The following is a 27,078-nucleotide window of genomic DNA, read 5'->3' on the forward strand; positions in this document are numbered from 1 at the left end:
GCACACCCACCAGCTTTACCAGGTCTTTAATAGCCTATAGATCAAGAACCTGCAGGATGGCAGCCATTCATTAACATTTTCCAGCAGAACATTAACTTTAGTCAGTTCTGTTGTGGGGGAGGGGACATTAATATTATTTTCCCCAGAAACACTGCATTCTTCTCCGAGGCAACAATAACATAACAATCCTGTAGCTTAGTATCTCCTTATATGTCTTGTGAGGCATCTCTTGCTAATCATCTAAGGACTGTGAGTTCTTTTGTCAAAGCAAGAGTGTTCAAACACTGATGACATTTTGAATTTACTGCAAAATATTTTAAAGCTTTAATAATGAAAAGATAAAACCTGCAAGAGTTCAAGTCTAGAATGTGTGTGTTTTGGTGGGGGTTTTTTGTTTGTGTTTTTGCTTTCTTTAAAACCCCCATTTTATTCTTGTCTCTTCACCTTAGTAATGTGGAATTTCACAGCCATCCATAGCAAGGGTAGTACTTTCAAATGCAGTTCATTCTATCCTGTGGAACAAAGGATATTTCATTAGTTCCTGGCAACCTCTTCTTCATCCCTTTCACCTTCATTATTGGTCAGATTACAAAGAATTGTACAACTCCTACTACCACCATGCTACCAGCTGTGCATCCCTTTGAAGTCTTAATCCATCACCCCTTGTGACGGAGCGATTCTGGCGGGACCCAACTGAGAGTGCCAAATTAGGACCAATTGCTTAAACAGGGCAGTTACAGCCCTAGGCTGGGGTTTTTCCACCTCTAAGGCAAACCAAACCAGCCAGACAAAAAGGACTTTGGTCTCACCCCACTGGCTAACCACAAGTCACACAAGCAATTTCCTTAGACACTCCAGTCTCCCAGTATCACCACCAGTGCACTCGTCCTGGGGATAAATGGTTATGAAAACCAACACCCCAATAAAAGAAAGAGGTTCCCTCGATCCCAAAGGACCAAGCCCCAGACCCAGGTCAATATACACATCAGATCTTACCCACAAATCACGCTGTTGCCAATCCTTTAGAATCTAAAATCTAAAGGTTTATTTACAAAGGGAAAAAGGTAGAGATGAGAGGTAGAATTGGTTAAATGCAATCAATTACATACAGTAATGGCAAAGTTCTTAGTTCAGGCTTGCAGCAGTGCTGGAGTAAACTGCAGGTTTAGATTAAGTCTCTGGAACATCCCCCGCTGGGATGGGTCCTCAGTCCCTGGTGTAGAGCTTCAGTTTGTGGCAAAGTCCCTCCAGAGGTCAGAAGCAGGATTGAAGACCAGATGGAGATGAGGCATTGGCCTTATATAGACTTTTCCAGGTGTAAGAATCCCTTTGTCTTCACTGTGGAAATTTACAGCAAAATGGAGCCTAGAGTCACATGGGCCAGTCCCTGCATACTTTGCTGAGTCACAAGGCGTGTCTGCCTTCTCTCCATGGGTCAATTGTGTAGCCGATGGCCCTTTAATGGGCCATCAATCCAGCTATGCCGGGCTAACATCAGCTTGTCTGGGACACTTCCCAGAGGCAGAGCAGAATTACAAACTATAGACATTACAGAGCCAATACTTATAATTTTAACTACAAATGATACAGACATATAGACAGCATAATTATAACCAGCAACCCATAATCTGGTCTTAGACACCTTAGATGACCCCCTTTATCTAAGATTTGGTGCCACTGCAGGACCTTGGTTGCAACCCATGTTCTATATGGTCCCAATTTATATCAATAACGTCACACCCCTACATTTCAAAGATTCAGCAGGACTTTAGCAGCAGACACTTGTCTGTTCCAGAGATCAGTTTATCTTGGTCACAGCACAGACTTTAGTGGATCTGCATATATAGGGACAACTTCTGGGCTCTTACATTTAATGCAGTATTGCCAACCTCAAACATTCAAAAAATCATGAGTCTGACTACCCTCCTCATAACATTTACTTAAAACATCTTTGGGGTTCTTTTTATTTATATATGGTGTCAGAGCCTTTAGGGTTCATATTTTCAAACTTTTTTTCCATAACCATGAGGGCTAGAGCCTCATGAAGTCACATGAATCCAGGATCTGGAGAGCTAAGAAAAGCACCAAATATTAAGAGATTTGCACAAATCATGAGAGTTGGCAACACTATTAATAAAGGGATGTAAAGAGAGCACAGGGAGCCTTCTCATCTCTCTCTCTCTCTCTCTCCCTCCCTCCTGTTGGTTGTGAGACTGTGTAGTTATGGTGTAATTGGAAATGAGATTGCAGCTCATGTAGTCATACCTATGCTAGCTTTAACTTAGCCAAAACAGCTAAAAATAGCAGTGTAGTAGTGACAGCACAGTGGCACGGACCCCAGCATGGCCTAACACCACAAGCATGTACCCAGAGTTCTGGGTAGGCTCGTACAGCCAGAGCTGAAGCCCACACTGCCATGTCATCACTGCTATTTTTAGCTGCGCTAACTAGAGTAAAGCTAGCAAAGGTCTGCCTACACATGCTGCATTCACACCTCTGACTGCAGTGTAAATACACCCTTTCTGTTTGGCTCTCCTCAGGGCCTGTTCAGAGCTTGCTGCCAAAGCATGTGCTCCGAGCATGCTGCAGCCATATGGGGCCCCCCACCAATTCAAAGACACTGAAATGGTGGTGTGCCAAGAAGTAGGGTACAAGCTGAGTCCATTGTGCACAAGCACTCTGGCAGGACACACCCAGAGTCACACTCTGGGACTGGAGCCATTGAAAGCAGGGAGAGTTTATTAATAGAAGTGGGAGCCAGAGTAGAGGATTCAGCAGTGGAGCAACAGAAGGACCAGAAGGCTGTGCTGAAAAGATTGTATTCCAGGGACTTTGCCAGTTTGGTGGATTTAAACAGCAGACTTTCTTGCCCCACAAGAGAAGAAGTGGATTAGAATTGCTGCAGCTGTGCAAATTGCAGACTGTTGTTGCAGAGACTCAAAGGGATTTTAAAGGAGACTGCAGGGCTATCACTTGTTTCCCAGATTTTAAGGCACTGGTGTGCCTTTCAGGAGGCTTAGACACTATTCCACAGAGACTGAGAAGGGTAAATTCTCCCAGAGAAGAGCCCTAGAGGAATGTACAGTTATATTTTGCATAATTATATTTTGCATTTGAACATGTGGTAGTATTAAGTACTTATGAAACCTCCCTTGAAAGTCTTATCTTTAAAAGAGTTATTGTCAATATTTACAATTGTTTCAAAGGTTATAAGTAATTGTCACACATATATATATATATATAGGGAGACTTAGTAAAAATTTTCCTTTAGAGATTTTCACATTCCTAACAGAGGTTTAACTCATTAGAATATATATGAAAATATATATATATAGCCTGCTCTGTTCTGCAGCAGAAATGTAAATTGAAGTACAGGAAAGGAAAAGAAATGTTATACCTGAGCCATGACACATCCACTGGGGACATAGCTCAGGCTATTCTGCCAACCTCCAAACTAGAATTCCAGACTTTTGTACCTCATTTTTTAACCCTCACATTGCATTTTGTGTGTGTTTTTTCAGCTGAATTCAAAACAAGGCTCAAAGTTCCCTTGATGGAGAAATAAGGTCTGTCTGTTGCAGTGGAAAGAATGAAGGGCTAGTTGATGAATTTACAAATGCTCAGGATCTTGTTGTGAGGTGGAGAACTAGTTACTAATAGTGAGTATATGAACTGGGTTGGGTCAACAGTCTGGTCCTTTTGCTTTCCTGAGGCTTCAAACATGTTCATGTCTTCTCAGCTTTCCTTTAAAAAAAAATCTCAAGTCTTCATGGCTGCAAGAAAAACCTTCAAAACATGAACCAATTGTAACCAATGCAATTATGTCCACCTGAGTTAGCACAGAGCTGAAGTACCATCTCTGGGAAGTGTGCACTGCTCAATGGGTTGTTAACAAAGATACCCATTTATGATAACGTCATTATCATTGCTACTTATTTCACTACTGATCAAAGCACCTGGGAAGAAAAAACAGGATTATATTGCAAAAGTCAGCTCAATTATCTGTGAGGTATCTCTAATGACCACCCACCCACTCATGTGCAAATGAGAGTACTACAACTCCCTGCTCCCTCTAGAGTTACTGAGCCAAGAGACCATAGATGAGGAGGTGCTAATCTTACACCACCATCCAGGACACCAAAGCTTCACCAAATGGGAACAAAACCCAAGGATCCCATCAGAACCTGTGAGAGGGTATCTAAAGCCCATTGATGAGGAGCCAACTCGGTCATGCCTGAGGAGCCCTGTAAAATACACAATAAGAACAGCTACACAATCTACTTAAGTGTCATCTCATGTTGGTGTCTCCAGTAAATGATACTCTACCCTCAAACCATTTTTCCTCCATGTCATAGGTTTATTCCCCACTTTGAACTTTAGGGTTCACAAGATGGGGACCTGCATAGGCTCCTCTAAACTTAAATCCTAGTTTAGATCTGGTAAAGCTGCCACCAGCTAGAAATTCCAGTGTCTAGCACACTTCCTGTTCCCCCAAACTTTCCCTGGGTAACACAGATCCCAACTTCCTTGGATCTTAACACAAAGGGAAATAAACCATTCCCCCACCTCCTCCCCACTCCTAGTCATTGGGAGAGATCACCTTGATTCAAACTCCTTGAATCAAAACAAAGAGGGATTCGCTTTTCCCCCCTCCCCTTCCCCTGAAAATCCAAACAAGGGAAGAAATCAATCAGGTTCTAAAAAGAAAAGGATTTGATTAAAAGAAAGTACACTATCTCTAACACCAGGATGGAAACGTTACAGGGTATAACTTATGAAACTAGAGAGCTAGCATCAGGACAAATACAGCAACCAAAAAATAAAATAAAATAGGGTTCCAGCAAAAACACATTTGCAAATACAGAAATTAATTAGAAGACTAATCTGCCTTTCTAATACTCACTATACTGAATAGAAGAGAATACTTCAGGAAACTTGGAGACCCTGGAAATACGTCTGGCTCCTCTTAGATCCAAAGAGAGAACAAAACCCGAAACAAAGAACACAGACAAAGACTTCCCTCCACAGAGATGTGAAATTATCTTGTTCCTTGATTGGTCCTCTGGTCAGGTGTCCGTCAGGTTACTGAGCTTGTTAACCCTTTACAGGTAAAAGAGACCTTAACCCTTAACTATCTGTTTATGACACTCCAGCTCAAGCCCTACTAATTATAATTATTAGACTTGTGGTAGAAGTCATTATAATCATGTTTACTATGCCAGTGCCTAGGAGCCAACCAAGAATACAGCCCCATTGTGGTACACACAGTACAAAAATAGTATAATACAGAGGCTACAGTCCAACTAGACATGGCAGACACAGAATAGGGGAAAGGAATAGAACACACAAGCTGAGCAAACAATACAGTGACTAAACTCCATGTCAGTTCTGCAATATTTTGGTTTGGTTTTGTTGTTTACATCATTTAAGTGGGGTTGTGTTACATGAGAAATAGCTAGATGGAAAGACAAAGGGGAGATAAGGGAGTAAGAGACTGGGGGCAGAGGGTGGGACTGGGTTGGAGCAAACAGCCAGTCAGCACAGGGGAGAGAAAGTTCAGGGTGAAAGCTGCAGAAAGTGTGAGAACATCATCTTTGTCTGTGAGTCCATACTTGAACTGCCTCCTGCAGCTGCTGTGCCAGCTTCAGTACCTGGCTGGCTCTTCCCGGCAGTTTCTTTTGCAAAGGTCACATGGCTGGAGGAAGAAAGATACCAAATGGGTCCTACTACCCTCAAAGGTCAGGGGTCCGTGCTGCACAATTTGGTGTCTAGAAGGTCCTGGGTGAGGGGATAGCACCAGCTGGGTCCAATTTTATGCTCTTCTCTACAATGCAGAAGTACCTGTTTGAACTGCTTTCTGACCTCAATGTAGGAGCTCAGCTATTCAGTGGGAAACTGACACACACAGGCCCATTTGTGGTCACTATTCTATGTCATCAGCTCTTATCAGGCCTGACATACTCCCTACACCTAACACGCCATAGTCATAATCTGTATCTAAAAAGGTGTCATGTAAGATATCATGTACAAACTAATAACACACTGGTTCCAAAAATTATTGCATGGTATATGTGCAGGGTGTGCACAAAGACTTAAAATAGGTGTTAGAATTATATTCTTAAAATATGTTTGGCAAGCCATGCATTAGCTCAGTCTGCGCTAGACAAAAGAATGTGTATTTGCTCGTCATCAGGCACAGATAGTGAAGGCACATTTACATAAAAGCTCAACAAAGCCATCAACCTAACAAGGGGGGGGGGGGAAGATAGCCTCTTGTGGGGGTCTGAATCTTAAATAAGTAATTGAATCAATGGACTGTATACAATATTACTGTATTATACAGGGGTATAGAGTGACATCTTTTCTAAAAGCTAAGGACACACTGATGATTAATATCATTGTGAAATGTATTAAAGCTATGTGGGGAAAATATGGATATTTAATGATACCATGCTTTGAAGTCTGTGACCAAACACAAGGAGAAACAGGTTTTCCCCCAGACTGGAAGGAAGAGTGCTCTCTCCCTGTCTGAAGGGACATTAAGTAAGGTGTGACCAAAAACAGTGGAAGCTCCTTTTACATACGAATCAGCAGGGGAATGGGAAGTCCACCAAAAAGGAAGAACATCATGAGTTCATCCTTAGTCCAGGGACAAAACAGTGAGTGTGGGAAGATATAAGGAAAGAGGAGAAGTCATCTTCGTATTCATCACTAGACAGATACAATGGGTGAGAGTTCTTGCAAGCTGAGAAAGATGGATCTGTGAACCAAGGGGGTTGAAGTCTCTGGGAACAAAAAATTGGTAAGAAATCTACCCAGAACCAAAGCTGTAGCTTGTTAAGTCTTAGCTATTAGAACAGCTGTTCTCAAACTGTTGGTCAGGACCCTAAAATGGGCTCTGACACCATTTTAATGGTGTCTCCAGCTCTGGTGTTAGACTTGCTGGGGCCCAGGGTGAAGTCAAATCCCGATGCTCCCCCCCCCAAACACACACACACCCAGGGCTGAAGCCCAAAATCCCTTGCCAAGGCTGAAGGTAGGGCTCAGGCTCAGCTTCAGTTCCCCTGCCTAGGGTCATGTAGTAATTTTTGTTGCTTGTGTTCATTTTAAACAAAATGTGATTTATGTATAAAGAAGCATGCCGTGGCTCACCACCCTAGGAACATTCTAGAAAAGGTCAAGGGAAGAAGGGCGAGCTCGGCATGTGGAGCGGAGAAGTATAAGCATGTGATGAATAAATCCATATATAGAAAGGTTAAATATGATTGGTTAGAGGTTTGTGTTATGTAACTTATTATGTGCTATAAAATAGCAATGGGAGGGGCTCCTTGCTGGAGGGACTCTGATTGATTTTTGTACCAGGGGCTCTTCCTTTGTGCACACTGAATAAAGTCTTGTTGAGTTGAATTGAAGACCCTTGATTCTGCCCAGCCTCTGACTCATTTGGTTATTATTGGGAACCACAAAATCCCAACAGTTGTCAGAAGGAGGTTGTGATGAAATGAAGTTTGAGAACTGCGGCATTTTACTTTTATTTGTTTGTAACCCTTCCCAACTTTATTTTTTACTTGGCATCCCTGGCTTAACCCATGTCCTTTTTGTTTTACTTTTAGTCTAAACCAGCCGTGTCCTGTGTTTGAATGGAAGTGATTGTTAACTCCAATTACTGTGGCAAGCTCCTGGATATTATCTCTTTAAAGGAGCAAACAAACCTTATTCCTTTGAAGGGTCCAGGAAAGGACTGGACATTACAGAGCACAGTGTTTTGGAAAATTTGTGACTGGAGGGTCTTGGTGTCATCTTGACAGGTGCATCCAAAGCTAGTGGAAACCAGAGTGGGGCTGTGGTGCTGTAGGCAGGCTGCTCAGGTCAGAGCATTGAACCAGGGTTGCACAGCACACACACTCAGGATACTGCATGCTTGTCTTTTGGCATCTGGGCTGTGAGCCTCAGCAGCAGAGCAGTTAAGGAACCAGAGTCACAGGGCAAGTGGTGACAGAACCCCACACTGGTCTGGATTGCACCCCAGAATGTGATAGACTGATACCCAGAGTGTCACACCCCCAGGGATCTCTGTAATGAGAAGTTAGGAAAAGACCTTCAGGAAGCTCTTAAGGAAACTCACCTCCTGAAAAACATCAGCTGCCATGTCTAATGAAATCACAGCCAGCAGGAATGGTAGTGTTATCAACTGTCCCTTTCGAAGAGACGTGCTATTTGTGTGATTTAGTTTTGGGTCAGCTGATATTAAAGAAAACCAGGTTATTTATATGCTGATAATTCAAGGGCAGGATATACTGTAAAGACCCAGGGCCCACACCTATTTCTAAATGGCTGCTTTTCATGGGGAGCCAGAGCTATGATCTAGGGGAGCCCAAATGCAGCAATGCAAGGGATTTTGCTTACTTTCCCCGAATTTCCCTGGTGGCTCTACTAAGGCTTGTGAAAATCTATAAGTGCAAGTTTTAAGGGCATCTACTGTATAGATATACATTTAAAATCTTCTGTAAGAAATGCTGATTTATAAGAATGTTGAAATCTAATAGATAAAATAATCAGATAGATTAATATCTCATCTGGTAAGGATCAAATACAGGAGCCATCTTTCTCTTATGTGTTTGTTCAGTACCCAGCACAATGTCACTGATCCTTGACTGGGGTAGCCCCTATGCCATTTCTGGCTTAACTCAAATGATTCAATTTGTCAGTTGCATGGAGTTATGTGTTCTACATGGTCCCAAAATGGATGAGGGTATTTTAAAATAATTAATAAATAAGTTAATATTTATCTGTTATATAGCACTCATTGATCTCAAAGTGCTTTCCAAAAGTCAGCATTCACTTTTTACATATGGGGAAACTAAGGCACAGGGAGTTGAAGTGACTTACCCAAAGCAGTAGCAGAGCCGAGCATACAATCCAGATCTCCTGCCTCCCAGTATCTTGTCCTTGGGCCACGCTGCCTCCTAGTCTGAGAAGATCATTGTTGATTGCATCGAAACCGTCTCTGAATACCCAAGACTTAACATGTAAAATATTGGAAGGACTAAACTAGCTGGTTCCTCTGCAAATATTTCAGTTTCAGTAAGTTGTTAAATAAATCATGGTTTGTCAGGTAAAACACTGAGTAACTTACTGTTATTAGTTTCAGCTCACTGCTTGTAGCCTGCAGAAATAAAGGTACTATACTGTGTGTATACTTTAAAAGCAATTTCATAACCTTAAAATGTCACTGGTTTGCCATCCATGTTGCTATAATTATTTCAAATCATTTTATAATATTTTAGGAAAAACTGACTAAAAAGTAATTTTGTTAGGCCCAAGTTCATTTTGCAGGAAAAAATTGCCTGACCCTGAAGCCGTTTCCTTTTTATTCAGGTACCTACTTTACACCTAATATTTATTTTTAAAGTAACAGTCTTCTGGCCACTCAGCACAGATTTACAAGTTAAATGTTACCAAAAAGGTAATGCAATAAGGGTTACAAATTTCAAAGCAAGCAGGGAACGAGATGTGAATGTTCTCGGGGCAGTACAGGCAGGTTAAGGTTTCTGTAAGTAATAGCCATGAATATGAGTTGGACTGTTAAATGTATGCATATAATAGACACGCATGTACCTCTCTCAACAAATTGACTAGATATAAATCTTCTCATTCTATGAACCATTGGTGGTACACTATGGTACACTCCACCCATGGAGTGACCAGGTCATTATTTACTCAGAACTGGAGGCCCATTCTCTCTATATATCCTTGTGTCTCTATGCCCGCTCTGTGGTCTTCTGTACCTTTTACAATAGAACCAATGTTTTCAGGGCCTCCTCCACTAGTGGATGCCCCTAGAAAAACTGCCTCAAGGGTTTAGGGCTTCCCCAGAGTGGAGGGGTCACCATGGTATACTGCTGGTGTCCATGAGCTGACTGTGTCCTCCTGGTCCCTCTCAAATACAAATCACTAGATCCACAGTAGTTGGAGGAGATGGTAGTGTGGAAGAGTGGATAGCAACCAGGGCTGGCTCCAGACCCCAGCGCGCCAAGCGCGTGCTTGGGGCGGCATGCCATGGGGGGCGCTCTGCCGGTTGCCGGGAGGGCAGCAGGCGGCTCCGGTGGACCTCCTGCAGGCGTGCCTGTGGAGGGTCCGCCGGTCCTGCGGCTCCAGTGGGGCATCCGCAGGCATGCCTGCCGGAGGTCCACCGGAGCCGCGGGACCGGCGAGTGGCAGAGCGCTCCCTGCAGTGTGCCGCCATGCTTGGGGCGGCGAAATTGCTAGAGCCAGCCCTGATAGCAACTCACAGTAACCTCAGCAGGTGCTAAAGCTTTTTAAATGGTGTCTGCAAAAAAAAAAATCCAAGCTGTATTCACATTGATGAAATTTTATGAGGACATTCTATTGAGCAGACTTGCAGTTGCAACTAGACAATACAAATTGCTATTGTCAGAGAGCCTCTGACAGAAAAATGACAGACCTTTTAGTTATTGCATTAACATTACACTTTTTCATCAATGACTTTAAGAGTAGACCTGCAAATGAAATCAGTAAGTCTCACAAATCTCATGAGGGTCCAAAAGCTGCAGAAGTTAAGTAATTCTTTTAAGGTTCTGCAGTTATGTACTACTGATACTATAGTAATTTTATTCTACTAAATGAGTTATTATGCCCAATTCTATTTCATTATTAGGAACTGATAAAGACCCAGACTGTTTTTCCAAGAAGTTGTGTTCATAATTTGATACATCCAGCTACCAAAACAACACTAGAAAGAAATGTTGGCCCTTTATGAACAGACATGCTGCAACAAAATAAAAAGTTTATTTTAAAAAGCTATAGATGTTTCTTTTTCCAGACAATAAGCATTACCCAGTAGAACTGTGCAAATAACTGATTTTTTTGGTTCACTAGCAGTGCTGGAAAAAAAAATCTTTTTAAAAAGGGTTGACCCAAACAACGTTTTTCAGAACTTTAGGTGAATCAAAGAGTCAGAAAATTTTGTTTCACGTTGCTTTATTCTTGTGTATGGTCCCACATGACTGTTCATAACAAGTGCACAGTGCCCTGCCCAGACTATCTGGGAAATTCAGCTTTTAAAGGCAGCTACCCTCCTCTTCAAAATGACAGTTTATCAGTGGTAAATGGCAGACACCAAACACACACTCTTATCAGGAACAAACAAAGACATCTACTAACAACCGAAAAGGAACGAGAAATGCACCGACAGAGCATTTCAAAGAATTGCTCAACAGGGAGCCACCTATAGAGGAAGCAAACATCCAGGAGGCAGACGATGATCTTGGTTTCAACACGGACACCCCAACTAAGGAAGAGATCATTCAAGCCATCAAATCCTTAAAAAGCGGAAAAGCTTCTGGCAAGGATAACTTGAATGCAGAAATTGTTCAAGGTAAATCCTAAATTAGCAGCATCTATCCTGGCCCCTCTATTTACATCAGTCTGGGAAAGGGAAAAAGTGCCAGATGAGCGGACCAATGGGATTATAGTGAAGATACCAAAGAAAGGAACTCTCAGTGATTGTAATAACTGGTGTGATATCACACTTATCTGTGCCAAGCAAAGTACTGTGTAAGATTATAGTCTAGCGTATATCAGAGGCAGTTGATAGCGTTCTCAGAAAAGAGCAAACTGGTTTTTGGAAAGGGCATGGATGCACAGACCAGATCTTCACTCTACGAAACATAATAGAACAGTGCTTAGAATGGCAATGACAACTCTACATAAATTTCATAGACTTTGAGAAGGCTAGCAAATTGGACTGAAAATAAGTCACAATAAGATGGACATTGTGACCTTTAATATTGACTCACCATCACCAGTAGGGATAGAGGATTGTTCTCACCAATGTAGAAACATTCACATATTTGGGCAACTCCATCAGCCATGATGGTGGAACAAGCCAGGACATCCAGAACAAAATCAATAAAGCCAGGAACACCTTCAGGAGCTTAAATACAGTCTGGAAATCAGCAAAATACAGCACCAAAAGCAAACTCAAGATTTATCAGAGCTGTGTACTTTCAACATTACTTTGTAGTGCAGAATGCTGGGGAATGAGAAAGTATGACATGTCCAAACTGTCTCCATACAATCTGCCTCAGAAAAATCCTCTGTATCTTTTCACCCAGAACAATCTCAAACCAAGATCTATTGACACAGTGCAGCCAAGAGGATCTGAGCACCATCATTGCCAGGAGGTATTGGAGATGGATTGGCCATGTGCTTTGGATGGAAACTGATTCCATCACCAGAGTAGCAATAAAATGGACATCTGAAGGCAAGCGAACACGAGGCTGCCCGAAAACATGGTGAAGAGCTGTGGAACCTGAGCTAAAAAACCTGGGGCACAGCTGGGGAATCATTGAATGACTTGCCAGAGAAGACAGGAGTGGAGGAGCTTCATCACTGCCCTAAACGCCAGAGGCATAATGGGAACATGATGATTATGAAGCGGGCTGTTGCAAGGTGAATTATCTGAATGTAACTCTGTATGACGCTTGAACGGTATTCAAAGGAACAACATTCCTGAGAATATAAAAGCTTTTAGGAGTTTGGTTCAATTGAGTTGTTTCCAAAGCAAACTGTACAAAAAGTTATATAAATGTTTCTGTTTCAGATATTCTAATAGACACGTGAACTGTCCCAATACTGGGCTAAATGCTGATAGGCTGTCAAGTGGGGTGCACAATTCAGGGGAAGACACAAGGAACTTTCCCCCTTCCCTGGTGTCCCCTGTGCAGAGACCAATCACATTCCCCATTCATGAGTTTATCTGAGCCTATGGACTGTTCCCTCTTAGGACTCCTGGAGGTGGAATCCACCTCAAAGAGGACAATGAAAGGGGATAGGAGGCGGGGCCATAAATCTGAGGGTCCCCCCTTCTGCACTTGTCAACAGAACTGACTAGCCATAGAGGGGAGCACACTGTACCTTCTCCTTGAATTCCCTGGAGTTCTGGAGGGATTGTGCCTCCCTAACACACCATCCCTCGCAAAGCTCCCTCAGAGCATTGACGCACCAGAGCATTGAAGTGCCATACTGTTCCCAATGCAAGGCAGTATGTAAATTCCACATGCTAGCCCAGAGTGTTATTCTGTGCCACAGCAATAGAACCAGTGCAAGTTAGCGATCCCAGCCTCAAATTCTTCACTTCAGCTTTATGCTGGTGTAAATGCGTTGATTTCAAATGGACTTGAAATGGACGTGAAGCTGGTGTTACCGAGTGGAGAAACAAGCCCAGAATCAGAACGGAATGCATTTGCCCAGTGGTTACTCTATTGTCCAAATCCAAATAAATATTTACTTCATCTAGATGTGACATTGCCTTTCACCTCCTCTCCTGGTTTTGCTTTTATGTTTTTCCTCTTTCTCCTTCACTGACAGACACTCTGCTCAGACACCAGAGGAATGCAAGCTGGGAGAACCTGCTACTGTTAGTATGCTCCTGCAAGAGCAGGAAAGAAGCACTCCAGGCAGTCTCCCAACTTATCTGACAAAACACCACCATGGGAGCACGAAGAAAAGCCACAACTATTATCTGCTCACTTCCTAGCTTCATCCCCACCTAGAAAACACTATCCATAGATTCACAGTTTTTAAGGCCAGAAGGGAACATTACAGTCATCTTGTCTGGCATCCTGTGTATGGCATAGAACTTCACCCAGTAATTCCAGCACTGAACCCAATAACTTGTGGTTGAACTGGAGTATAGCTCCTGGGAAGACATGCATTCTTGATTTAAGATCTTTATGTCGTAGAGGATCCCCACATCCCTTCGTATGCTGTTCCAACAGTTAACTGTTGAGGCAAGAGTGTAGAATTTTCTTCATGCCCCACTTCTCCCTTTGTCATCATCTCTGTTGAGATTTCCTACTACTTTGCCCACCTGCTTTCCCTCTTGTGGGCGGACAAATGGGCCAACTCTTGGAGATCCCTTCATTTAATTTTCTCTACTGGTGTTGCAGTCTGAGAGGCACTGATGGTCATGTGGAGATGGAACTGCCACATTACTGAAGTATTATTATGCCCCATCCCATTCCCCTATGAGGCTATAAAGGTCGGGAACCAGAACCTCTAAAGTTCCCTGTGTCATGCTCCTATAACATACTCCTCCATGAGCTGACCTGTCACCTTGTTCAATTCTCTCCAGCAATGATCCTGTGCATTGTTCCCACTTCTCATTTTAGATATTCTCTACAAGATTGCCCTTGTGACAAGTAAATTTCTGCTGTCTGATGAAAGCAGAGACCACTTCCCTAAGATACTCTACTCCATTTTACTGAGATGCCCTATACATTGCTGGGAGTTCAGGTAGGGGCACGTTCTCCAGAAACAGAGAGCACAAATTCATTTATCTTGGTTCTTTCCATTGCATGATCGATCTTTTCCCTCTATCAACAAGGAGCTTCATTTTACAGTGAACTAATGAAAAAAATATAATTGTATTTGTTGTAAATAGTAGTACAGTCTTAATTCTGTTGTCTGCTTCCCATATTTAGGATATGACTAGCTTATGAAAATATTCTTATTGCTTTTTTTTTTAAAATCTCCCCAAAGTACAACATAAAGATAGAAAGAATGCTCACATTTACGTGGTACAAATAGCTCTAACCAGAAGACTAATCAAAGCACTCTTTACTATACACGATGATAATTACCTCTAATAAGCTTACTAGATACAGTAAGTTCATAACAGAAACTATCAAACGGCAGACTATTAAAAGGTGAGGCTGACATTTCTTGTATTCTTACATAAGCAGTCCAGAATAAAAATCTGCCAGCCATCAATGCAAGGGGATTAGATTGTCAGGTTACATCACAAACTTGATTTTTTTTTGGTGCATTTCTTTTTGTAGCTTATTTACAAAACACATTTCTTATGGAAGGCTATAAAATGCTCCTCAGTCACTTACCCAATACACCAGAATGGCTCCTCTGGTGCCTGTAAATATATACTTCAGCAATTTTTAAAAGCAGCTGCTACTCAAATGAAAGAGCTCACTCAAAGCTATTTTTGGTCCACAGAGGGAAGATGTCCCCATGTACATACACACTTTTAAATATGCGTGTGTATGTATTATATAAAATCAGATATTTTCTTTTTAAATCATATATGATATTTAACCATGAAATAGCATTAAGATATTCTAACATGCAAGGTAAGTATTCAATTAATTAGTATTTCTTTTAAATGTAATGTATATTACAGATAGGCTAAAATCCAGTGCCTACAGTGCCAATTCACTCCTGGGTTCACACTAGTGGCTCAGAGGGCTAGAGGGGAGCATGTTAATCACAAACTCCTCTCTTCTGGGGGACCCACAACCAGCCAGTACAGAACCCAATCTGAATGGTGCTACCTGGTGTAGGGTAAGCAACCATGAAATGTTATGATTAAGTACATCCAACAGGAGAAACAGCAGGGATACCAGAGGAATCCTTCCTGGAGTTAAATTTGCATCTTCCTATACCAGCTGGGGGTTCTCACACCAAAATTTTTGGTGGCCTCAGAGTGCGGCCACCAACTATTGCTGGTGGCTGTTCAGACAATTTTTCCTAAAATATGTAATTAACTTTAGGAAAAACAATTAAATATGCACATATACATGTCCAAATTATTGTAATTTATTTATGTAGAGTTTTGGTTCTTTTGCAGACTCAGTAATAAAAATAATGTACAGTTGTCTCTATTCTTTACTGGACCTACACAAAAACACAAATAAGGTGCTTTGCATGTTTTGCTTTTTGGGGTTTTTTTAGACTTGCTAGTTAGTAAGTCTGCTACTGTGAAAAGTGATATTTGCATATTTGTTAATACCACTTTTCACAGCAGACTTACTAAGTGGCTGGAGGCTGTGAAAAGTGATATTAACAAACATACAAACATCACAGCAGACTCGCTCAGCCCTGGCAAGCTGGGGGACAGATTAAGCCCTGGATGGGGAGATGGGTAAGGAGGGGGGCAGGGGTGATGGGGTGATGGATGGGGGCTGAAGGAGGCAGCAGGATATGAGGAGTTGAGCCCAGGGCTGGAGCTTGGGGCTGGAGGAGGTAGCGGAGCTCGGGGTGATGTGGGGGGGTCAGGGCTGAGCCCAGGGCCAGAGCCTGAAGCACTGTGGCTGGGGGATGGAGCCTGCTGCCTCACAGCCCGAGCCTGCTGCCCACCCCCCAGGACTGAAGCCCAAAGCCGAGCCCCACCACCCCCGGGATGGTGGGGAACTCACACTCACATCTGAAAAACAATGAGCACCTGTCATGAAGTGTACATGGACCCAATTACATAGCCAATAGATTTACTCGTGAGTAAGGTAAGCAGGACTTAGCCCAATATGAGTGATAAATCATAACCTAAAACCAAATTTTTACATAGGTACTATATAGATGGTAACATTTTGCTGCTCCTGTATTAGTTTTCCTCAATATTGAGAGTAGAAGATAATATAGTGGTACAGGCAAACAGTATTCTGTAACGTTATACAGAAGAATGAAGAACTTAGTCTAAAGGTGCAGAACACAGTATTTTTATGATACTAGGCTACATTTTTATCCTAGCCTATTTTTTTCCATCTTATGAAAGAATTTACAAACTACATGAACAGAACTTTAAAAGTGCAAAGGGAAAAAAAGGTCAAAGTTAAGGTTGCCTGTGAACTCATAATTATGTCTTTTGTGTATTTGCATTATGGTGCACTCTTTAAATGCATGACCCTATAATTTTTCCCCCATGGATCCTCTGCCTCAAAGGCAGCATAAGTTGGGCAGCATGCAGAGAATGAGGCAATATTAAATATTTTTATCCTCATTATGCATTGAAACTTTGTCTCAATCACTATACACCATTCATCCAGTCCAGTCAGGACCTAAATATGCAATCAAAAACACATGTGTAAATCAGTATTTTCTGTACATTTACACTATGGTATTGCAAACAGAATTTCATCCCAAATAAATCACAATTCTGCAGGATCACTGTGTCATTCACTCTGTATCCCTGCCTCATTCAACCTATGTTATGAACCTAGGCAACCTATGTAATTAATGAGACAGGAGTCTTGAGGAGAATAAAATGACATAAAATCATGTTGTGTAACACTGCTGTCAGGCATATGCACAAGAGGGCAGAGCTAACTTTGGTGTTTTCTAACTTTGAAGTTCCTCAATTTGCATCTGTATTAGGGCTGTTGATTAATTGCAGTAAACTCACATACTTAACTCAAAAAAATTAATTGTGAATAAAAAATTAGTCGTGATTCATCGCAGTTTTAATCGCACTGTTAAACAATAGAAAACCAATTGAAATTTATTAAATATTTTGGATGTTTTTCTATAGTTTCAAATATTTTATTTCAATTTACAACACATACAAAGTGTACAGTGCTCACTTTATATTACTTTTATTACAAATATTTGCACTGTAAAAATGCTAAAAAATAGTATTTTTCAATTCACTTCATACAAGTACTGTAGTGCAATCTCTTTATCATGAAAGTGCAACTTACAAATGCAGATTTTTTTGTTACATAACTGCACTCAAAAACAAAACAATATAAAACTTTAGAACTTACAAGTCCACTCAGTCTTACTTCTTCTTCAGGCAATTACTAAGACAAACAAGTTTGTTTACATTTTCATGAGATAATGCTGCCTACTTCTTATTTACAATGTCACCTGAAAATAGGAAATATCAAGACATTGCTAGGTATTTACGTGCCCGGTATGCTAAACATTCGTACGTCCCTTCACGCTTCGGCCACCATTCCAGAGAACATGCTTCCGTGCTGAAGACTCTCGTTACAAAAATAATGCCTTAATTAAATCTGTGACTGGAGGGAGAATTGTATGTTTCCTGCTCTGTTTTACCTGTATTCTGCCATATATTTCATGTTATAGCAGTCTCAGGTGATGACCCATCGCGTTTGTTTTAAGAACACTTTCACTGCAGATTTGACAAAATGCAAGGACGGTACCAATGTGACATTTCTAAAGATAGCTACAGCACTCCACCCAAAGTTTAAGAATCTGAAGTGCCTTCCAAAATCTGAGAGGTTCAAGGTGTGAAGCATGTTTTCAGAAGTCTTAAAAGAGCAACACACCAATGCGGAAACTACAGGACCTGAACCATCAAAAAAGAAAATCAAACTATTGTTGGTGTCATCTGACTCAGATGATGAAAATGAACATGGTTGGTCTGCACTGCTTTTGATCATTATCGAGCAGAACTCATCATCAGCACAGACAAATGTCCTCTGGAATGGTGGGCGAAGCATGAAGAAACATATGAATCTTTAGTACATCTGGCACATATCTTGCGACACCAGCTACAACAGTGCCATGCAAATGCCCCTTCTCACTTTCAGGTGACATTGTAAATAAGAAGTGGGCAGCATTATCTCTTGCAAATGTAAACAAACTTGTTTGAATGAGTGATTGGCTGAACGAGAAGTAGGACTGAGTGGACTTGCAGGCTCTAAAGTTTTACATTGTTTTATTTTTGAATGCAGGGTTTATTGTATATAATTTTACATTTGTAAGTTCAACTTTCATGATAAAGAGATTGCACTATAATACTAGTATTAGGTGAATTGAAAAATACTATTTCTTTTGTTTCTTTTTTACAGTGCTAATATTTGTAACAAAAAAGATATAAAGTGAGCACTGTATACTTTGTATTCTGAGATGTAATTGAAATCAATATATTTGAAAATGTAGAGAACATCCAAAAATATTTAAATAAATGGTATTCTATTATTAACAGACCGATGTTATCATGATTAATTTTTTAATTGTGCGATTAACCACAATTAGTTTTTTTAAATCACTTGACAGCCCTAATCTGTATGTTTATTAATTTTATATGGCATTTCCTAGGTTTTAAAAGAAAAATGATAAACCCAAAAAATTTTATCCTATGATGTGCTGTGCCCTACAGAAGTTGATCACTCAGGGAGGCAAGCGTCAGGACCTTCAAGCATCAGATGGAATGAGACCTTTGGAATTATCTCCCATTCTGTACACACCTACGAATGCACCATTAAACACTGTAGAGACAAAATGCCATATTCACCTCAGTGACTGAAAATCCCATTCCAGTTATACATGTACCCATGAGCAGTGTTATCAGAATACTGGAAGATCATTAATGAAAAAAACTCACGTGGTTAGTAAAACATGAATGCACTTGGGCAAAGTCTGTTCTTTAAACCTTCTGACCTACTCAAATCAAAGCAGATTTTCACTGGAATACAAAAAAGCACATACTTTGAGGCATTCGAACTATTCAGAAATGGTGAAATACATTATTTTAAAATGACAAAAGTATATTTATTTATAGTCTTCATTTTTGCTTAGACTTTTACTAAAAAAATGTTATCTTGGGCAGAAATCTGGCCAACAAAATTTCTGAGCAAAAGATTAAACTTAGAGAGAAATAAACAAACAAAAAAAGCACTTTAGAATGAAAATTCATGAAACCTTCACTACAGGAGTCAGACATTCTGCCTATAGATACGTACATGAGTGTGTGTAAGAAATAGAAAGTGAGCTTTTTTCTTGTTCACTGAAACAAATGGCATCAGTGTTTATCCTAGTCTCAGACTGTATTCCAAACACACTGCTTCCATTTAGTGCAAAGAAAAATATTCTCTCCTTATTGAAACAGCTCTCATTTCAAGCATTAAAAAAGCACTGAAAGCATATGAAATACACAGGATTCAAGTGCCGTAATATCTCTGCTTTATGTCTGATGCCGGTACAGGCAGAATACATTGGCTGTAGTGAAACTATAGGGCATTTTTATCCTATCTGCTCAGCATCTGAACAGATTTATTCCCATATGACAGGTATACTGCAACAAATACAACACAAATAAGTGGCTAAATTTTGGGCCTAGATCTGGAAACTTTGTGTACATGTAACTTCCACTGAATTCAAGGGCAGTTCTATACACAGACAGCTTACATGAGCAGACTCTACAAACCCAGATTTTCAAGAGAGTGGTGATTTTGGATGCCCAATTTGAAGCACGTCAAAGGAATTTCAGAGCATTGAGTAGCCACCCTCTTAAAAATGAGTCCCTATAAGGTGTCACAAGTTGGGATCCAAAAATTGAGGCACCCATATTCGTTACTCTGCTTTTAAAATTTTAGCCTACAGTGAGTCCAGGTCATTATCACAATAGGTTCTAAAGGCTTTCTTGGGAAGTAGGAAGAATAAGAATACAATTTAAGAAGAAAATCTACAAGATTTATTTTAGAAATGGAAATAGTGGAATAAAAGAATGTGTCTGTAATGTGGTTAGAGACTGATTGTATGCTAAGTTAGACTAGCACTTCAATTATTAGTTCATAGAAGTGAGAGATGATTAATCATCCAGTCCATCTCCTCATCAAATGCGAGAATGTCTTAGCAGCACATTTTTTATTCTGATCCACTTTTAATTATCCCAAATGATGGGACTTCCCCCACTTACTTTGGGAGACTATTCCACAATGGAAAGCTTTGCATTGTTACGAAGTAATTTATGTTATTCAGCCAGAAATTTCCTTTCCTTTATTGTATCTTATTACTTCTAGTTATTCCCCATGTACCACACTAAATACTAAAGAGGGAGAGGATATGAGAGTCTGTACTTGTTTGAAATAAATTATGCCCATGCTATTAATAATATTTGACATTTCTATAGTGATAGCACCTAGAGGCTAGCTAGTTTGGGGATCCATTATTTTAGGCACAAACACAGTAAGTGATAGACTCTGCCTCAAATAACTTACACTCTAGAGAGCTATTGCTTAGACAAGTGATAAAAATTTAACCCTTTGTAATATTTTCTCATGTCAATTCCTCTAGCTTCCTCATAATTTTTATTGCTCTTTATTTGAATTCCCTCCTCAAGTTTGTTAATAACTTTCTAGTAATGTGGTGCCCAGAATTGAACACAATAATCCAGGTGCTGTATACAGGAGCCACCCTTCTCCTTGACTACTCTGTAATGTAAAAACTTTGCATAAGTACATTGCTTCTGTCCGTGGCTAAGACAACTTCATTCCCTAGTACTGTTTTAGTAAAATTTTGTCTTCTGAAGCCTGAGCATGATCAGTCAAGGATATTAGCAGAGATCAGGTACTGCTGGAGTTATTTTGCCACCAGATTCTCTATTACCATACCCAAGAAATGGAGGATAGAAATAGGACAGCAACTAGTGAGATCATTTGTCATTTCATTAAAAACAACAAGGCGTCCTTGTGGTATCTTAGAGACTGACAAATTTATCTGGGCATAAGCTTTCATGGGCTAAAACCCACTTCATCAGATGCATGGAGTTTTTCATTTTAGCCCATGAAAGCCGATGCAGACTAACACAGCTACCACTCTGAAACCTGTCATTTCATTTTAGCTGGTTAGCTGCCGTCCTTGAAGGAGATATTAATTATCTTGGTTAACCAAAAGTCCAGATTTCATGCTCTGATTTTCAGCAACCATGAGGGGCACCTACAATAGCTTAGACATCACTTTGTGCTTTGTAAATCTCTGGTTACCCAAAAGCACCAAATTCAGGGATATTTTGAGTTTACTATGCATTCTTCTGACTCAGATTTATTGGACCCTAGAGAGAACACGATTTCAGATATAATTGATCTTTTCCACACACTAGATTGGGAATTCTTCATAACTTGTGTGTGAAGGCAGTCAGAGTTGATTAGACAGATCACTATTCAAAGCAGTTCTATGGATCAAAACTTCACAGAAGCTATAGCAGAAAAGGTTCTCTTAGCCTCTCTCACAGCCATTGGAATGGATTTCATTAATTAGTTTAGATGTAGCTGATCGGTTTCAGAACACATTAAATACACCACCACTCTAATCCCCTGCATTTGTACATTATCTAATGTTCATCATCAGTAATCCAAGGAAAGCTGTAGGGTCTATGCAGAATGTGGGGGTACTTCAAGGATACCATACCAGCAGTTGTATATTACAAGCGATTATAGTACCCAACTAGTATATAAATATACTGATCCCATGGCTAAAGAGCTTTGTGCTGTAGACTCACTTAATCTATGAATCTTCACGGATAGACCAACATGTTCTGTTCACTACCTATAAATACTACACATATAAAATGATAGGGTCTAAATTAGCTGTTACCACTCAAGAAAAAGATCTTGGAGTCATTATGGATAGTTCTCTCAAAACATCCACTCAATGTGCAGTGGCAGTAAAAAAAAACGAACTGAATGTTAGGAATCATTAAGAAAGGGATAGATAAGACAGAAAATATCATATTGCCCATATATAAATCCATGGTACACCCACATCTTGAATATTGCATGCACATGTGGTCACTCCAGCTCAAAAAAGATATATTGGAATTGGAAAAGGTTCAGAAAAAGGCAACTAAAATGATTAGGGGTATGGAATAGCTTCCTTATAAAGAAAGATGAATAAGACTGGGACTTTTCAGCTTGGAAAAGAGGTGACTAAGGGGAGGATATAATAGAGGCCTATAAAATCATGACTGGTGTGGAGAAAGTAAAGAAGAAAGTGTTATTTACTCCTTCTCATAACACAGGAACTAGGGGTCACCAAATGAAATTAATAGGCAGCAGGTTTAAAACAAACAAAAGGAAGTATTTTTTCCACACAACACATAGTCAACTTGTGGAACTCCTTGCCAGAGGATGTTGTGAAGGCCAAGACTATAACAGTGTTCAAAAAAGAACTAGATCAATTAATGGAGGATAGGTCCATCAATGGCTATTAGCCAGGATGAGCAGGGATGGTGTCCCTAGCCTCTGTTTGCCAGAAGCTGGGAATGGGCAACAGGGAATGGATCACTTGATGATTACATGTTCTTTCATTCCTTCTGGGGCACCTAGCATTGGCCAGTGTCAGAAGACAGAATACTGGGCTAGATGAGCCTTTGGTCTGACCCAGTATAGCCGTTCTCATGTTATGTACCCATAAGGGAAAGGGGATAGTTGGTTCAGGGTAAAGGCTTACTCCACCTTGCCATAACATACAGAGACACACATTGAGGCAGTGGGTCAGCATTATGTGCAAGTCTAGAGACAACTTGGACAAATCACAAGCTAGGCAAGACCAACCTGAGTTCTTCAGCCACATGAGTTTTGAAGTCTTTCAGGAAATTAATTTAGGAGGCTCCATTACCAAGGTGGAGAGCATCTTTGCTAGTGAAATAGTGCTAAGATTTCCCCACTGATTGATATTCACACATCTGTATCACCATTAGAGGTGGTCTGAAATTTTTACAAAGTTTTTTTTTTCAAATGGAAAATGCTGATTTGTCAAAACCAAAGCTTTTCACATGAAAGGGTCACTTTCTATTAACAGTGGTGTCACAGTGTGACACTGGCCCTTTAAGAGGGAGCAGACACAGTGCACCTGTGACTAGGCAGCTGCCTTCAGTTGAGCTTTAATAAAGGACACCTTAATTTAGCCAGAGAATGACTTGGTGAGGTAGAGTCAGGCTGAGAGCCTGTCAGGAAAGGGGTGGAGAGCATGGGTATGGCGCTTTCACACTTTGCTCTCTGATAATGGGGTGCCTTTAGGGAGCTAGGCAGTGCTTAATTTATGTCAGGGCTGAGCCCTGGAACCTCTAGGCTTAGCAGTTCATAACCCTGGCACCTCTGGGCTGGTTGCCTCAGTTATGAAAGTATAAAAATTGTTCGAGCTCCAGAACCTCTTTCACTACAAATTAAGCACTGAGCTAAGCCAAGTCCCCTGGAAAAGGAGACAGGAAAGCAGGACTGCTAGTGTCCCCTCAGAGGGGAGGTGGAAGGAATCTAAAATGGGGAATTCTTAGGAGCTGTAGTCCAGGGCAAGTTGAGGAACTGTGGTTTTGTTGTTTTGACTTAACTTTGGATAATAAAATTACATAAAGGCAATTGTGGGTGTGGCAGTGAGCCCTTAACAAGCCAGGGATAAGCCCTGCCTTGTTACAGTTAGTCAGGAAGATTTCTGTGGTCCGGGATGAAATTCCTAGTCAATCCCAAAGGGACACTAAGACCCACCCCACAATAACATATCACACGGGAGTGTACCAAAACATCAGTTTATGTAAGACCCAGAGTCAAGTCCCTACTCTAACCATGGGGTTATATAGGTCTGAGTGTCCTAACCATGGGGCTGTATAGTCACTGTCTTTCATGGCCTCAAGCAATATTTAATTATACAAAGTGAAACAGCAACAACAAGAGAGAGAGACTATATAGCCCAGCCTACCTGATTTGGAGCAGGGACATGAATGTGAGTCTTTCATACCCCAGGTGAGTTTCTAAAACCCCAGGGGTAGGTGCCTCTCTCTGGTTTAGACCAATTCAGACAAGGACATGTTTCAAACATTTGAATGGTTTCAGAGTAGCAGCCGTGTTAGTCTGTATCCGCAAAAAGAACAGGAGTACTTGTGTACAACGTGATATATGCCATCATGTGCCAGCAATGCCCCTCTGCCATGTACATTGGCCAAACCGGACAGTCTCTACGAAAAAGAATAAATGGACACAAATCTGACATCAGGAATCATAACATTCAAAAACCAGTGGGAGAACACTTCAACCTCTCTAACCACTCAGTGACAGACTTGAAGGTGGCAATTTTGCAACAAAAAAACTTCAAAAACAGACTCCAAAGAGAGACTGCTGAACTCAGAGCCGCCCAGAGGATTCCGGGGGCCTGGGGTCTTCGGTGGCGGGGGGCCCTTCCGTTCTGGGACCCGCCGCCGAAGTGCCCCGAAGACCCGCGGCGGGGCCCCCCTCCGCCAAATTACCGCCGAAGCGGGACCCGCTGCTGAAGTGCAGCCCGGTCTTGGTGGTAATTCATGGCGGGGTCCCCGCGGTCTTCGGGCACTTCGCGCGGTCCCGAACGGAAGGGGCCCCACCGCCGACTACCGCCAAGACCGGGCTGCGCTCGCGGCGGGTCCCGCTTCCCCCCCCCGGCCCCAGCCTCTTACCCCCGGCTCCCTCCTCACCCGGAGTCTCAGCGCCTCGCCGAAACAGCCGCAGCGTGTGGCCGGCGGGGCCTGAGCTCCGTCCCGCTCAGAGCTGCGTGGTGAGGGGGCGGGGCTGGGAGCTCCTTGCCGAGCGGAGGGAGCTGAGCTCAGCCCGGAGCTCGCAGCCCCACCCCCTGACCACGCGGCTCTGAGCGGGGCGGGGCTCAGGGGCTCCGGCGGAGACTCGGCGCTTGGTGCGCTGAGGCTCCAGGAGAGGGGCGGAGGTGGGAGCCTCCGCTGTTCTCTTGGGGGCCCCTGCGGAGCCCGGGGCCCAGGGCAAATTGCCCCCTTTGCCCCCCCCTCTGGGCGGCCCTGGCTGAACTTGAATTAATATGCAAATTAGATACAATTAACTCTGGCCTAAACAGAGACTGGGAATGGTTGGGTCATTACACTAATTGAATCTATTTCCCTATGTTAAGTTCTCCTCACACCTTCTATGGGCCATCTTAATCATCACTTCAAAAAGTTTTTTTTCCTCCTGCTGATGATAGCTCATCTCAATTGATTAGACTTTTCCTGTTATGCATACTTCCACCTTTTCATGTTCTCTGTATGTATAAATATCTCCTGTCTGTGTTCCATTCTATGCATCCGAAGAAGTGAGCTGTAGCTCACAAAAGCTCATGCTAAAATAAATTTGTTAGTCTTTAAGGTGCCACAAGTACTCCTAAACATTTGAATGTTATCCTGGGACAAGAAAATTCTTTCTTAGCAAGCTCTAATCACCACCAAAAACATAAAATAAAGTCAGGTTCAACTGACAATCATATTCAGAGAAATAGTGTTTGTGTCTTTGTATCTCTGTATGTGTTTAGTTAAAATATGTTTGGTAGCTATGGGGGGCAGGAGCTCTCTCAACTTCCCTCTAGACTCTGCTTTCACTCCTGTATATCTTCCTCCCCCCTATCATCCCCCCAGCGCCACCCCTACCAGACACCGCAGGACAGGGGTGGGGTTCCTTCCTTCCCAGAGGGAACCCACAGGAAAACAAAGAGAGGCAAGGGTGACCTGAATCTCAGGCAGTCTTCCTGGATCAGCCCCTCATCCTGGGGGATACTGCTCTGAGGCTGGGTCTTGCAGCTTTGGGAGTAGTGAGGACTTGCTGTTATCTCCCTTTCAGTGGGCCTGTCTCTGCTGACTGAGGCAAGGCAGCCTTCTTCTTGGGGCAGGTTTTCCCTTTTAAGCTCCCCCGTCCTCTGGGTAAAATAAGCCTTGCAGGTGTGCCTCTTTGGTGTTGAACAGGCTCTGAAGAGCTAGTTAGTCTCCTCTCTGGCAAAGTGAGGGTGTGTCCCTTCACAGCAGGAAAACTTAAAGTAGCCATAAATCAAATAGTCTTGAGATCCTTTGACCTAAAATAGAATTCATGTTAAAATTTATAATATATATACACAATAAATTTAAACTGACCAAATGCTATTTAAAATCACTGAAGTATTCAAATGGTTCAAAATAACATTGACTGATTCCAAAGATGACTCGGTGTGACTTTTATTCCTTCTATGTCTACTCCTCACTCTTGAACATGAGAAATACAAACTGAGAATAATCCCCACTGATTAGCTGGTGAGAGACTGAAGTTTGCATTTGCAAGATTTCTCTGGATTGAAGTCCAATGTTATCAGCACCTCCAGCCTCTGCATTTATCTTATACTAGAATTGCCTCAGGGCTGTATTACTACTGCAGACATATGCCACACAGGGAAAAAGTTAGTGGAGCACCAGTTTGCTCTCAAATCAGAGCCTCTTGCTGTGCAAGCCTTGCAAATCTTAATTCTTTAGCTTAGTATCAGCTCACTTCAGAAAGAGCAGGAGGAACAAAGTGGTATATTTCATTCCATCTTAAAAAAAAATCAATCAAGTCACCTATACGCCTTAGAGATCCAGATGTAGGATCTGAGTAATAATTTTGACCCAGGGTTTTGGGAAACTCGTGGATATCTCCAGTTCCCAGCAACCAAGCCTGTAGTGACTACCATATACAAAGCTGTTAATGAATTGTATGCTGTGAATAATCATTGCAGACTCAAGAGCATTCAAGGGGTTCAAGATAGAGGGTCGAAC

The 27,078-nt window shown here is 41.7% G+C and overlaps 1 long non-coding RNA gene across 1 annotated transcript; it reads right to left on the reverse strand.

Annotated features, from left to right (window-relative positions):
• Positions 1 to 400: 400 nt before the first annotated feature.
• Positions 401 to 26,161, reverse strand: LOC120402145. The gene is made up of 3 exons (XR_005597015.1): positions 26,026 to 26,161; positions 8,890 to 8,971; positions 401 to 512 (listed from the first exon to the last, which is right to left on the reverse strand). It is a non-coding gene; the product is annotated as an uncharacterized LOC120402145 (long non-coding RNA).
• Positions 26,162 to 27,078: the final 917 nt, after the last annotated feature.

This window comes from Mauremys reevesii, linkage group 3 (genome assembly GCF_016161935.1).
Source record: "Mauremys reevesii isolate NIE-2019 linkage group 3, ASM1616193v1, whole genome shotgun sequence".
NCBI classification, from domain to species: Eukaryota; Metazoa; Chordata; order Testudines; family Geoemydidae; genus Mauremys; species Mauremys reevesii.